This window comes from Haliotis rubra, unplaced genomic scaffold (assembly GCF_003918875.1).
Source record: "Haliotis rubra isolate DU_JTF1 unplaced genomic scaffold, ASM391887v1 Scf513, whole genome shotgun sequence".
NCBI classification, from domain to species: domain Eukaryota; kingdom Metazoa; phylum Mollusca; class Gastropoda; order Lepetellida; family Haliotidae; genus Haliotis; species Haliotis rubra.
Window position 1 is genome coordinate 240,122 of NW_025767206.1, and position 16,099 is coordinate 256,220.

At 39.1% G+C, this 16,099-nt stretch overlaps 1 long non-coding RNA gene across 5 annotated transcripts; it reads right to left on the reverse strand.

Moving 5' to 3' along the window:
• Nucleotides 1-4,659: 4,659 nt before the first annotated feature.
• Nucleotides 4,660-7,311, reverse strand: LOC124292321. Of its 5 annotated transcripts, XR_006902417.1 has the most exons (5): nucleotides 6,509-7,311; nucleotides 6,060-6,377; nucleotides 5,282-5,559; nucleotides 5,192-5,195; nucleotides 4,660-5,121 (listed from the first exon to the last, which is right to left on the reverse strand). It is a non-coding gene; the product is annotated as an uncharacterized LOC124292321 (long non-coding RNA). The 5 variants fall into 5 exon arrangements; XR_006902420.1 differs by lacking the exon at nucleotides 5,192-5,195 and having other exon boundaries at nucleotides 5,336-5,559; XR_006902419.1 differs by lacking the exons at nucleotides 5,192-5,195; nucleotides 5,282-5,559 and adding an exon at nucleotides 5,666-5,781 and having other exon boundaries at nucleotides 4,661-5,121; nucleotides 6,509-7,310.
• Between the last annotated feature and the right edge of the window lie 8,788 nt (nucleotides 7,312-16,099).

Below are 16,099 nucleotides of genomic sequence, written 5' to 3' on the forward strand. Positions count from 1 at the left end.
GTGAAGAGTGAACACTTTAACCACTAGGCTATCCCACCACCCCATTTGTGATGTAACGGTTCGCTACTGAGTACATTAGAGAAAACGACCCTACAACAGAGAACGACATTAGAGAAAACGACCCTACAACAGAGAACGACATTAGAGAAAACGACCCTACAACAGAGAACGACATTAGAGAAAACGACCCTACAACAGAGAACGACATTAGAGAAAACGACCCTACAACAGAAAATTGTGAAGGTAAAGGAGAAAACAATAACATAGAAAGTTTTGAATAAGTTTTGTGTAAATGCTGGTTGACACATGCCATCGGTTCCCAATTGCGCAGATTGATACTCATGCTGTTGATCATTAGATTATCTGGTCCAGACTCGATTATTTACAGACCGCCGCCACATAGCTGGAATATTGCTGAGTGCGGCGTAAAAGTAAACTCACTCACTCACTTGTGTAAATGCACTGAATGATCAGACAAAACTGTGATTGTTGTGAAACACAACAACCCAAGCAGATGGCCTATGGTAGAGTTCAACAAGGCAACAAGCTTGACCTCTAGATCTGCAAGTTTGACAAACACCTCTCACACGTAATAATAATAATAATGTGTCCATTTATATAGCGCCAAACTCCACACTATAAATTCTTTTGTAGGTATGCTCATAGCGCTGACAATCAAGGCACAGCACATTATTACCCCTGATAACCCAAGATGCCTGTTAGGCGCTAGAAGGTTATAGTCATATGACTTTTTTCCCACCAGGTACCCATTTTCCTGCTGGGTGAACAGAGACAATTTTGAAGGTGAGACCACATGTGTCACATGTGCTTCGTTGTGGGGCAGGACTCAAGTCCTAGAAACTCTCAGGAGTCAAGCTGCCAAACACAGTCACCCATCCAAGGACTCTCGGAGCTCGACGCTGCTTAACTTCACCGATTTGTGACCTGAGCTTTGAGCATAGGACCAAGCGCCGCCACTCGCCCGATTGCAAAGGGAAGGTTGGTCTTGAGTCAAATGGATGGTAAAATATTTGCTGTAGTTTATTACCATATCAGATGAAGTATCCACTTCATGACCTGGCATGGTGAGTGAGTGAGTGTAGTTGTACACAACTTTTAGCAATATTCCAGCAATATCACAGCGGGGGACACCAAAAATGGGCTTCACACATTGTACCCATGTGGGGAATCAAACCCGGGTCTTCAGCGTGACGAGCGAACGCTTTAACAATTAAGCTACCCCACTGCCCCAGTTTTACATGAGATGAGGTAGCTGATGTTGGAGACGGATAAGACTGATTATTATTCTGATTGCGTTGTTAAAGGTTACGACCTTCACCTCGCAGATCCAAGAAGGAAGGGACGATTACAGGGTAGGTTGCAGAGGTTTCAGATGTACTGATGTACTGAATACAGTATACCCTTCTCTAGCGCGTGCCTTATTGTTATAGGATTTGGTTGGTTGTTTTGTTGCTTAACATAGCATGAAGAGTGAGTGAGTGAGTTTAGTTTTACGCCGCACTCAGCAATATTCCAGCTATATGGCGGCGGTCTGTACAATATCGAGTCTGGACCAGACAATCCACTGATTAACAGCATGAGCATCGATCTGCGCAATTGGAAACCGATGACATGTGTCAACCAAGTCAGCGAGCCGGACCACCCGATCCCTTTAGTCGCCTCTTACGACAAGCATGGGTTACTGAAGACCAATAATCTAACCCAGATCTTCACGGGTTAGCATGAAGAGCAAACGCTTTAACCACTAGGCTACCCCACTGCCCGATCTGGCATGGGTTGCACATGACTTACCTGGATGTGAGGAGTATTGGATTTCAAATCAGAACAAACCTTCCGTCATATGCTTATTGTATGTGGTGGGAACATGGATACATGTGGTTTGGTCTGGAGTGAGTGAGTTATTGTTTAACGTCACATCGGCAATATTGCAGCCATATCGTGACGGTTTGGCCTGGAATGGGTTGATAGTGTCATCATAGCCTGAGAGCCTGCATGGTAATGTTGCTCATTATATCGATCACTGGTTTGTCCGGTCCAAACCTGATGTATACAGTTGGAGGTCATACTGTAACATTACTGTTACAAGTTACCACCCTCCTTTCTGGTAAACCCTTGAAGATCCGGGTTAGAATTGATCTTCATTAACTCATGCTTGTCATAAGAGACAGCTGTATTATCATCATCACTGCATATAATTGTCAACCCATCAAGGTCATCAGCAACACATGGGTGCGACAATGGAATTGGGTGGTCAGGCTCGCTGACTTGGCTGACACGTGTCATCGGTTCCCACTTGCGCAGATCGATGCTCATGCTGTTGATCACTGGATTGTCTGGTCCAGACTCGATTATTTACAGACCGCTGCCATATAGCTGGAATATTGCTGAGTGCAGCGTTAAACAAGAAACCAACCAGAGACCGAACCAACCAGAGACCGAACCAACCAGAGACCAAACCAACCAACCATACTAGGAAATAAGTTCCACACAAAGGTGTAAGAAAACCCCCATCAGTACATCAGTCACCACTAAGCTGGAGAATATATATTTATTTCCCAAAAAAATACAATGGACCAGTATTTTGCATAGGAGTAACCATGGCAACATCACACAAGCACTTGTATATGTTGTACACACACCACTAAATGTACACAAAGACAAATCTATTGGCTGAGATATACCTCATCAATGGCATGCTGTACACAACTACCGCATCAGAAAACAGAAATGCACATGCCCTAAATACCTGTACTGATACTACTATTAATGAGATTTTGTCCAGCAGCCTCTATTAAGAAATATTCCACTCGTCACACCTGTCTACAATGAAACCTTGTTAATCCAGACTGTACCTTTCTGGAGAATTATTACTGTTATCATGGACATTATCATAATTATAATAGTAGCAGTGGTGGTCGTAGTAGTAGTAGCAGAAGTAGTAGTAGTAGTAGTAGTAGTGGTGGTGGTGGTCGTAGTAATAGCAGTGGTGGTCGTAGTAGTAGTAGCAGTGGTGGTGGTGGTCGTAGTAGTAGTAGCAGTGGTGGTGGTGGTCGTAGTAGTAGTAGCAGTGGTGGTCGTAGTAGTAGTAGTAGTAGCAGAAGTTAGTAGGAGTAGTAGTGGTGAGTGAGTGAGTGAGTGAGTGAGTGAGTGAGTGAGTGAGTGAGTGAGTGAGGTGAGTGAGTGAGTGAGTGAGTGAGTGAGTGAGTGAGTGAGTGAGTGAGTGAGTGAGTGAGTGAGTGAGTTTAGTTTTAAGCCACTTTTAGCAATATTCCTGCAACATCACAGCTGGGGACACCAGAAATGGGCTTTACGCATTGTACCCATGTGGGGAATCGAACCAGGGTTTAGGCTGCCCCACCGCCATAGTAGTAGTAGTAGTAGTAGTAGTAGTAGTAGTAGTAGTAGTAGTAGTAGTAGTAGTAGAAGTAGTAGTAGTAGATTTGTATGGCCCCTATACCTCACTGGATATCAGGTACAGAGACTTGTTACATCATTGGATACGCTGCATACAATCAGTGTTCACATGATTTCATTCTCCACTCCCTGGGAAGTATACAACCCAAGCTGCCTGTGGGGTGCTAGAAGCCCTATTACAAACTCATCCCACAAGGTACCACATTCACTGCTGTAAACCAACCGAAAAATGGGACAAGTCATGTCATATTTTAACCGTATGGAACTAAAAATTTAGTTTGAAATACCACTTCTGTATTTGTTTAAAACTGACTGACTGACTGAGTTTGGCTTTACGCCACTTTTAGCAATATTCCAGCAACATCACGGCGGGGGACACCAGAAATGGGCTTCACACGTTGTACCCATGTGGGGATGTAATTGCTTAAAACGAAATTACATATTTAGGAGAAATCTGTATAAATTGGATATGTGTTTACACAATTTTATGAATTGAGTATGTCCGGCAAACAAGTATTTTTAGGCTAAAGTTTTGCCTGCGCATTTTTAGACTGAGTTAAAATATTACAGCACCTGGGACGTCAAATGATCCCAAATGAGGATTTGAGAGTGACTACTTATTGTCCAGTAAGAGGGTGTCCAGATTCCCAAGGTCCAGACTATGAAGGTCTGGGCTTTCCCCTATACATGTTAGTCAACCAACAGCACTTCCAAAAACCACCCAATCAACATCTAAGACACAGTATTTAGTGAGTTAATGTTTAACATCGTATCAGCTATGCACGAAAACACAGCTTTGTTTTTTACTGTTAAGAAAATTAATTTTCATACACAAATTTTTAGACTTTCCTTACTGGGTAATGTTATTCTATTTCCTAAGTTTCAGTTTGTAATCATTACAAGGTCAGTATGTCACAGGCATGTATTTACATGCGTGAATTATACTACTCACACTTTGCTAAGGATCACAAAAAATCACAACTTTACTTAAATGTAGATTTATAATCTGAAATTGTATCCATTTGATATTGAATAAATAATGTAATGGTAACTCTCTTTAGACGAACAGCCACTTTAATCTATCCTTATGCACTTGATACATGAATAACCATAGAAATTGTTTTCATGGCACCAATTAACCATTTTGCAAATCATGGAACGAGTCATTGACAAGTACACAACACCTGTCAGTAGCAGGTATGGGATCCACAAGATGCAGTGACATACTGAAACCTAGGATCCATGCTTACAATAAGCTTAGATATTTAAACCAAATTTGACCCCACACCATAGTTTTCTGTTGAATCCATGATTTGATCCTTAGCAAAGTGTGAATAGTATAAGTAAGGAACATCCAGTTTGTCAACCACACTATGTGTGAACTATCATTCTAATTTTGAACACTTCAAGACGATTGTGAAACATGTTTTTAAAATTTTAATTTGAAAAAAGGGGGATGGGGACATCTGAACGGAAATAACACAAATAAACCTCAAGGTTGTTAATGGGATTCAAACCCAGACACAGAAATGCCTGAAGGAAGCCTCATATGTGCCCAAGTGGGATTCAAACCCAGACACACCTGAAGGAAGCCTCATATGTGCCCAAGTGGGATTCAAACCCTGACACAGACACACCTGAAGGAAGCCTCATATGTGCCCAAGTGGGATTCAAACCCAGACACACCTGAAGGAAGCCTCATATGTGCCCAAGTGGGACACAGACACACCTGAAGGAAGCAAATGTGCCCCCAGACACACCTGAAGGAAGCCTCATATGTGCCCAAGTGGGATTCTGAAAAATGTGCCCAAGTGGGATTCAGACACACAGACACACCTGAAGGAACACCTGAAGGAAGCCTCATATGTGCCCAAGTGGGATTCAAACCCCTGACACAGACACACCTGAAGGAAGCCTCATATGTGCCCAAGTGGGATTCAAACCCAGACACAGACACACCTGAAGGAAGCCTCATATGTGCCCAAGTGGGATTCAAACCCAGACACAGACACACCTGAAGGAAGCCTCATATGTGCCCAAGTGGGATTCAAACCCAGACACAGACACACCTGAAGGAAGCCTCATATGTGCCCAAGTGGGATTCAAACCCTGACACAGACACACCTGAAGGAAGCCTCATATGTGCCCAAGTGGGATTCAAACCCAGACACAGACACACCTGAAGGAAGCCTCATATGTGCCCAAGTGGGATTCAAACCCAGACACAGACACACACCTGAAGGAAGCCTCATATGTGCCCAAGTGGGATTCAAACCCAGACACAGACACACCTGAAGGAAGCCTCATATGTGCCCAAGTGGGATTCAAACCCAGACACAGACACACCTGAAGGAAGCCTCATATGTGCCCAAGTCATATGGATTCAAACCCACAGACACACCTGAAGGAAGCCTCATAGTGGGATTGCCCAAGTGGGATTCAAACCCAGACACAGACACACCTGAAGGAAGCCTCATATGTGCCCAAGTGGGATTGACACACCTGAAGGAAGCCTCATATGTGCCCAAGTGGGATTCAACCCAGACACAGTGAAGGAAGCCTCATATGTGCCCCACAGACACACCTGGAAGATGTGCCCAAGTGGGATTCAAACCCAGACACACCTGAAGGAAGCCTCATATGTGCCCAAGTGGGATTCAAACCCAGACACAGACACACCTGAAGGAAGCCTCATATGTGCCCAAGTGGGATTCAAACCCAGACACACCTGAAGGAAGCCTCATATGTGCCCAAGTGGGATTCAAACCCTGACACAGACACACCTGAAGGAAGCCTCATATGTGCCCAAGTGGGATTCAAACCCAGACACACCTGAAGGAAGCCTCATATGTGCCCAAGTGGGATTCAAACCCTGACACAGACACACCTGAAGGAAGCCTCATATGTGCCCAAGTGGGATTCAAACCCAGACACAGACACACCTGAAGGAAGCCTCATATGTGCCCAAGTGGGATTCAAACCCAGACACAGACACACCACACCTGAAGGAACACCTGAAGGAAGCCTCATATGTGCCCAAGACACACCTGAAGGGATTCAAACCCAGACACACCTGAAGGAAGCCTCATATGTGCCCAAGTGGGATTCAAACCCTGACACAGACACACCTGAAGGAAGCCTCATATGTGCCCAAGTGGGATTCAAACCCAGACACACCTGAAGGAAGCCTCACATGTGCCCAAGTGCGATTCAAACCCAGACACAGACACACCTGTTAAAACCCAGAGACAGTGGGATTAGAAATATGCTTCACATTGTTGTGCCAACATGGGAACCAAACTCAGACACAAAGGTACCAAACATAAGCATCAGTGTTGTGCCAAAATGGAATTCAAACTCAGAAACAGACACCAGAAATAAGCTTCAACTATTGTGCCCAACACGACTCAAGCTGGGTTCAAACCCAACCAGATGGGTGACAAGCTGACACTCTATCTGCTCGCCCTACAGTGTCTGGTCATATTAGTACCAGAAAATTCTAAAACAAGAAATAATAAACAATTCAATTTCATATTTTCTATCTTGCAAATATGATAATTTCCTACAACCATTTATTATTACACATGATTGCTAAACTATTAACTTGAGATTAACACCAAGTACAACACCTATAGTAGAATGGTAGTATCTATATGTACAAACACATTATTCACATGTCAACTGCTTTCAAAGCAATAAGCGTAATATAAATATTTGTGTGGTTATAAAAAATATTATTGGGATAAGATTTCACAGTGTTAAAATATGAAAGGACTGACTGACACTGAGTTTAGTTTTACTCCGCTTTTAGCAATATTCCAGCAATATCAAGGGAGGGGACACCAGAAATGGGCTTCACACATTGTGCCCATGTGGGGAATTGAACCCGGGTCTTTGGCGTGACGAGCCAACGCTTTAACCACTAGGCTACCCCACCGCCCCAAAATATGAAAGGAAAGCACAAGGTATGAAATGTGGTTTCCAATATGTAGGAATGTCGGGCTGATGAAAAATTATAACAAAAAATGTACTGGAGAGCCAAGTTTCATGCAGTTGAAAAAAAAAAAGTTTTACTTCTAGTTTATATACAATAACACTACAAATTACATATTTTTATATAATGCTGCCATTTTGAAATCTTATCCTATGTTTATTCATTGTCCAAACATTTGTTTTAATCTGAGACTGTCTTAATTTGAAATACAGAAAATTGACATTGATCCTAAACCAACAAGAACACAGTTAATTATTGCAGGCCACTTCTGATGAACATACTTCCACAAACGTATATTCCGAGATCAGTCATGCTTTAACATTTATGAAAATGAAGTCAACATTATATGCAGAAATTTCAAAAAGACATATGGAAGTATATAAAAAACAAATCATGATGTTTAATTTTGGAGCAAGCACAGTTTAGCACAACAAATGGCTGATAGCATGAGCATGCAACATCACCTTCAAGGGTAGCACCAAAAATTGACACCACACACGTGTAAATCAGAACTTGGAATACTGCAAATATCTTTGAATAATTCAAGTTAGAAGTTTAAAAGAAGTTTGCTAATCACAATGATCACCATTATTGGTGATGTAGTGAGTGAGTGAGTTTAGTTTTTTGCTGCTATTAGCAATATTCCAGCAATATCACGGCAGTGGACACCAGAAATGGGCTTTCCACATTGTACCCATGTGGGGAATCAAACCCGGGTCTTCAGCGTGAAGAGTGAACACTTTAACCACTAGGCTATCCCACCACCCTATTTGTGATTTAATGGTTCGCTACTGAGAACGACATTGGAGAAAACGACCCTACAACAGAAAATCTTGAAGGTGAAGGAGAAAACAATAACATAGAGAGTTGTGAATGAGTACATGTTTGGTGTAAATGCACTGAATAAAGATGACTGTTTAGGGTTGTAAATAACAAAAGATTACTTTTGAAGATTTTGAAAATTTCTTGACAGATTTCATTTTATCATGCTGGCTGAATCTTGTGAAAACTATCAAATGATTCTGCCCAAAATGAAATAATTCTAAGGTATCTAATGATATAATAGAATATTCTGATGATCTGTAGGAGGTAGGTTGTCCTGTCATTACAAGCATCAGATCCTACTATAAGTACTATAAGCTACTTGTCTGGTTTATACACAGATTAACAGGTGTTGTTGACAATCTGTACATACAGTATCTACATTAACTACAACAATCTACACAGCGTTGTGCAAACATCCTCTGTCCACAATACAACTTCGGATGTATATACTGAGGGAAAGAAATAAGGGAACACCCTTAATGGCAGTGTTCCTTTATTTATTCTCAGATTTCCTCCAACAGCACTATTCAAAGCTGGTGATGAATACTGGAAAATATTTAAGGAACGCTTGAATTTTCCTGTGTTCCTTTATTTGTTTCTCTCAGTATACTTATTGCCATATGTAAATATATTGACATTTTATACCAGTGCAAATATATTGAAAGTCAGTACCAGGGAGAAATATTCACATTTGTTCCCGGTGCAAATATTCAAATATTCAATACAAAGTGCTAGTATACTGAGGGAAACAAATAAGGGAACACCACTTCATGGCAGTGTTCCTTCATGTATTCTCAGATTTCCTCCCTCTGCGCAATTCAAAGCTGGTGATGAAAACTGGAAAATATTAAAGGAACACTTGAATTTTCCTGTGTTCCTTTATTTGTTTCTCTCAGTATATATTCAAATTTTGTACCAGGATTAAACATAGGCATTTTCTTCCTGAACAGGTAGATATTTTTATAACAGGTGCAAATATACTGACAGTCTATTCAGGTATATGACATTTAGTACCATGCATGAATATATTGACATTTGTACCAGGTGCAAATATATTGAATTTTTGTACCATATATAAATATAGACATTTTACACCAGATACACGCTCATACATTTTGAAACAAGTGCAAATATACTGATCTTCTGTACCAGGTACAGTAACTTGTCAAATATATTGACATTTTGTATCAGGTGCAAATTGCCATAACCTGTACCAGACAATACTATATTGACTTTTTGTACCAGGTACAAAACTACATATTCTACGCCTGCATTACAGGAGTGACATTCTATACCAGGTACAAATTTATATCACATATTTTGTACATAGTTCAAATTTAATATTTGTCTTTATATGTATATTTGTAATGACAGTTTGCACCAGGTGCAAGTTTACTGACTCACACACTGCCCTGGTGAATCAATATGTTTCATTTGCTATCACACCACTTCATATATGAATATCTGAAAATCAATTTGTATTGTCAGTATAACAGTAAACTGAATACAAAACATACAAATTTGGTTTTCCAATGGTTGACAATACTTAAATGTGCGAGGTGTCCCTGGTGGACGAAACAGGTATGACTGAGGAGTGAGTGAGTGAGTGAGTATGGTTTTATGCTGTTTTTCAATATCATGGCAGGTGATACCAGGCGCATTGTACCTATGAGGGGAATCAAACCCAGGCCATTGGTATGACAAGCAAACGCTTTAACCAGGAGGCCACCTCCCCTATGACTGTGGAAAAAACATGCTGTTATGTGGGATCTTGGGTTTTACTCGAATGTTTTACTCAAGTTTTACTCGCATAAATATCCACCTCACACAATCATTTTGGTCATAGAAACACTTTGCTAATATAAATGTTTTACTGAAAACTTCTTTACTGAAACAAAGTTTTACTGATGCCAAAGTTTTACTTAATAAAACTTTCAATGAGTTGATGTTTACTGAAACAATTGTATTGCTCCATCATTTAATGGTGTATGTTTTATAGAAGTGTATGTGTATGGACGGGACTGTTTTACTGATAAAACTGTCTTCATAAAACACTCTTTTGCTGATACAGTGATAGTTTTACTGATAAAACTGTCTTCATAAAACACTCTTTTGCTGATACAGTGATAGTTTTACTGATAAAACTGTCTTCATAAAACACCCTTTTTCTGATACAGTGATAGTTTTACTGATACAGATATTTACTGAAAGATGTTTTGTCAATGTGGATTTTTACTGATAGATGTATCAATATGGCTGTTTTACTGGTGTTTTATTAACATTGCTGTAATACTGACAAAGCTGTGTTGTTTTAGCAAAGCTATTTTGCTCATATCGTGATAGATGTCCTCACTATCAATATTCCCTTATCGTTGTTCATGGATGCATGTGTTAGTAAAATGGGACTACTAATAACAGTGGGTTTTATCTGCTGCTGCTGTTTAATAACATAAGGATATCTCCTGGATAGGTATTTTGGAGGTATGACCGTTTACTGTTAAAAATGTTTTACTGACATCATATACACTGTTTTATTGATGTAATGGTTTTACTGAGAAAATCATATATTACATGATTGTTTAATTGACAAAGATGTGCAATTGACTTCAAATTTTACACATAAAGATGGTTCAATTATATGACAGTTTAACTTTAGTTTGACTGTTTTACTGTTGTTTGTTCAATTATATGACTGTTTTACTGTTGTTTGTTCAATTATATGACTGTTTTACTGTTGTTTGTTATTATGACTGTTTTACTGTTGTTTGTTCAATTATATGACTGTTTTACTGTTGTTTGTTCAATTATATGACTGTTTTACTGTTGTTTGTTCAATTATATGACTGTTTTACTGTTGTTTGTTCAATTATATGACTGTTTTACAATGTTTTACTGATAAAAATGTCCTACTCACATGCCCAAGAACCAACACAACTTTATTTTCTCCGCCTACAAACAGTATTTGTTACATCACACACCATCCATCAGATCTTGTCGGCTTTAGCATAAACAAACATTCACATACAAATCCATAAAAAGACAGTCATCTTCACAACACGCTAGGTGTATAAATATGTCAATATATATAATAGATGTATAATAAACATAATGATATGCACAAAGCTCTTGGCAGGCTCAAATCTTATTAACAATGCATAGCAAAATACTTTCTCTGATTAAAGGCACACAATTAAACAATATTTAAATTAGAGAACCTTTACGTTTATCCTTTTCATATGAAATATATCAACAAGCAAAATATGCATTGCATCAGAAAGTGAGTTTACTTTTACACCGCTTTCAGCAATATTTCTGCAATATCATAGCAGGGGACACCAGAAACGGGCTTCACACATTGTACCCATGTGAGGAATCGAACCCCGGTCTTCGGCATGACGAGGGAGCGCTTTAACCACCAAATCATGATCATCAAGAGTTTTAATCTTTTATGGTTGATATATCTGATATCAAAAGATACATTGGTGAGATTCTATTTGTCATCCAAAATTTTTCTTCCAACTTATTATTTGCAAACAATAACAACCAGTTTTAGGAGAGATGTCAGTGATGTCATTTAATTGTGACATCATCGTTACTGATGATGTCACTATGATCTGCAAAGCATTGTGATACAATTTCATAACAGAGTTAACACCTAGGAGATATTGTTTGATATCAACAATGAATATCTCCTTTGGAAGCCAGTTTTGGATGATAAAATATCAACTCAATTTAAAGTTTGAAATATTTAAGCAATATAAAAACTAGAATGTTTCACACAACAGAGCAAGTTTATAACTAGCATGGACAGCATAAAATGTCTTAGATTTTAATATGATTACAGCAATAGAAAAATATATAAAGGCAAAGGCTACTTTCACAAGCTTCAGAGGTTATTCATGGACAAAATCTAGTATTGATTTCATGGAAACAATAAAACTGCTACCCAGATATAGCATAATGACAAATGTCCGATGGCCAGGCCATTGGAAGAGTTATGTCCCTTTAGTTGCAAGTAATTCTGTGTTTTCGTCGCCATTGTGCAATCAGAGATTTTATGGTCATGTTCTTGTGATGTGAGAGAGTGAGTATGGTTTTACTGTTTTTAACATTCTTGCAATATCATAGCTGGGGACACCAGAAATGGGTTTCACTCTGACATCTAACCCAGGTTTTCCGCGTAATGAGAATGCTTTAACCACGAACTGCTCCATTGCCCATAATGTCCACACGACCTTGGAACATATCCGCACTTCTGTATACCCTATAAATGTCTTGATATGTATAATTCTACATCACGCTGGTAAACAACAAAAGAGCCAAACAATGTATAGACAGGGAGTGATGTCTCTTTTCAGATAGTGAGTCATGTACCACGTGATTAGCAACTGTTAAAATTAAGTAATTCTCGCAGACCGAACTACAGACTAATGTTGGAAACTAAAGGTTACAGAGTGAAAATATCCAGTCTAACAGTATCACTGAATTGCACAAATATCTAATCAATTTAGGCCATAATAAATTCATGTTTAGATTTGAATCCCTGCACCTCTCAACCAAAAACATGCCACAATTGTCTCTCCTCAGGTTCCAGAAGACCAACATTTGCTGTTAAGGCTTAACAACATTTCCAATCCTACAAAACATCAACAGTTTCACTTGAATCGCATCCAATAACTCATGATCTCCCAAGATGTTCCCAAAAGTTTTGTTTGAATATAGAAATATGTTCCTGACACACTTTCATCATAAAGAAAATCTAATAATTAATTTACTATGGCCTTGAAAACCTGTTGAGAAAATCACCATTATTTTACTAGCGGTATGTATGTTTATGTATGACGGTCAATCTGGCCTTATATATACACTTCACAGAAATAACACAGGATTATTTGAATGCCAATTTCTCCCTTGCACTATGAATATCACAGTTATGGTAATGGAATATTAGAAGGGATTATACAAAACACAATCTGCAACACAAAAACAGAAATCGTATGGAACGGTTTCAATCACCACCTTTGTCGCAAAATGAAGGCCCGAAAAGCACACCTTTAAATTTTCAAATCAACAGGCATACACGCACACAACGGTTCGTTATCTCTCAAATGTTATTTGAAAGACGTGTTTGATTGGAATTTTGATATCATTTGGATTCTAAGAATTGGTTTTAGGAAATTAGTCTCAAGCCTGGAAACATTCGATTCTTACCTATATAATTTTCTATTGAAAAACAAGAAAATATTTTGGTCTAGCCCAAACTCCTAACAAAAATAATAATGCAGCATAGAAGGATATGTCATAATTTCTGCCGTAACTTCACGAGTAGGTATCTTGTACAGAGACAAAACTTACACTTTATAAATCTTTTTACTACAGCACAACCTTTGAAATAGCCATGATTTTTAAAAAAGTATTATTTTTTAGTGGTGTGTTATACCAGGATCCATATACAGAGGTCATGGTCAAGGTTAGTGAAATCAGTATGTGACAGCTACTTTCAGGTCCAGGTCAAGGTCCAGGTCCAGGTCCAGGTCAAGGTCAAGGTCCAGGTCAAGGTCACTGGCAGCCGATGCTCTATATACACAGACATAAAACTGTATTTACAGAAATGTTTATCAAACCTTGCAAAATATTCACAGCTTGAAAAAGAAAGCACAAGTTGGCCATTGATATTTGTGTATTTTCTGGGATTGTGACCAGGATTTCTGAATTCAAATGACTACTTAGAACCCAGACTACAACTATAAAAATGGGAACTGACAGAGTGACAGTGTTAGTTTTTTTGTCAAATTTAACAAAAATCCAACAATCCATGGCTGGAACACAAGAAATGGGCGTCACACATTGTGTCCATGAGTGGAATGAAACCGGGACCTGCAGCGTGCCGAGTGAACGATGGAACTACAAGGTGACCCAACTGCCGCTATCGGTGTAAAGGTATGATAACACATTCAGACTCTATAGTCAGTTGGCAGCATCATTTTTTAGTTTTAGCCACAATTTTTTAGTTTTAGCCACGATTCATTAATAATTGTACTCAGCTAAAGTGAGAAAATTGAATTTAGCAAGGTTCACAGAAAGAACATACTAATATGCTCCCCATCAAAAGATTAGACTCTCTATTGTAAATGTAGCCACTTACTTCAGTCAACTGTTCTGAACTAGATTTTGTAAATAATCCATACAGTTTAAAGGTACTGTTTACACATGAGCTGATGTATTGTAAAACAAATTCGTAACGTTGAAAACTTTCTTGTCATGTGTTCAATAAATGATGAAACTCGGTCAAAAGTGGCGATTTTTTATCAAAACTTTACACCAAAACGCAGCTGTTCACATGCACGATATTTGCACATGCTTTTCAGCAATTTGATGCATGATGCTCGTGCAATTGATAAGGTTTGCAGATGTTTCCCCCGAGTTAGTGGAGACATTCATCTTCGTTGTAACCATATGTACATACATAACATATAGTGATTGATTTAAGCGAGTCTAAACTATGCTTCACTATCTGCCACGATCACAGTACTCCAGGATGTGAAACAGGTCACAGCTACAAGCGGATTCAACCAAATCTCAAAATTCCAGGCAAGTGATGTTAAGATAATATTTCAGGATAAGATGATATGGCATGGTAATAATAATGATCCACTACTGCCCATTTGAGAATCAAACACAGACTTTTGCAAATCAAATCGACACCATAACCACTGGCCACCACTCCATGCATATTTTGGTGCAGATTTACAGAAAAAGGGGGTCACAATTCCAGAAACCTGGTCACTGAGGTACTGAGGGTGTTGTAAATCATTGTCTATGATTAGGCTCAATATTATGAAAGGTATTCAATTGGAGTGAAACGGTATACCGCGGGAATTAGTAGAACCACGGTATTTTGCCTTCGGTTCGGTATACCGTAATGCTAACCAAAAATTCAGTATTTTCGGTTTTCGTGACCATTATTTTATTAATCTTTTTAATCCTTTTATAAATTGTCTAGAAATCGAATGATTTGGTCAAAATCTATGCAGTTCTTTGCTAGATGACCGCTATTTTCCTGGAAGTAAGTTTGAGATCGCCTCAAGTCATTTACTTACAAAGTGTGCAAGATAGCAACTGCAGATACCAATCCAAAAATGTTCATACCCCGGTACCTTCATTTCTATCTCGTCATAAAATGACAGTTTGTTCATTCAAAATCACAAAGATTATGGTTATATTTTTGCCATGTTATTAAACAATGTAAGGTTTGGCTCTTGTCAATTTTCTGCATTATGATCATATCTCATATACGGAACCAAAACGAACCGAACCGAAGGCCTTGTACCGCAATACGTACTATACCACGGTCAGAGCGTACCGTAACACCCCTAGTATTCAAATACCATATTTGACACCTCAAATCTGTTTAACACCACTTTAAACTGTATTCCAGGTGTATCACAGCGCATTTGTTCGCTAATTGAAAACCAAAAATGTTTCATTTCTTAGACAGTTACCACTTTGGCAACGTATACAAACACAGAAATGGTGCTGACGAACTTGGAAACACAATCAGGACAAATGAGATTCAAATTCAGGGTAATAGATTTCTTGCATGCAGCGAGTGAGTATTGATTTACGCCGCTTTAATCAATATTCCTGCAACTTCACGGCGGGCGACACCAGAAATGGGCTTCACACACTGTGCCCATTTGGGGAATCAAACCCAGCCTTTTGGCATGACAAGCGAACGCTGTAACCACTAGGCTACCCTACCACCCTTCTGGCATGTGAGTGAGTGAGGTTAGTTTTACGCCACACTCAGCAATATTCCAGCTATATGGCAGCGGTCTGTAAATA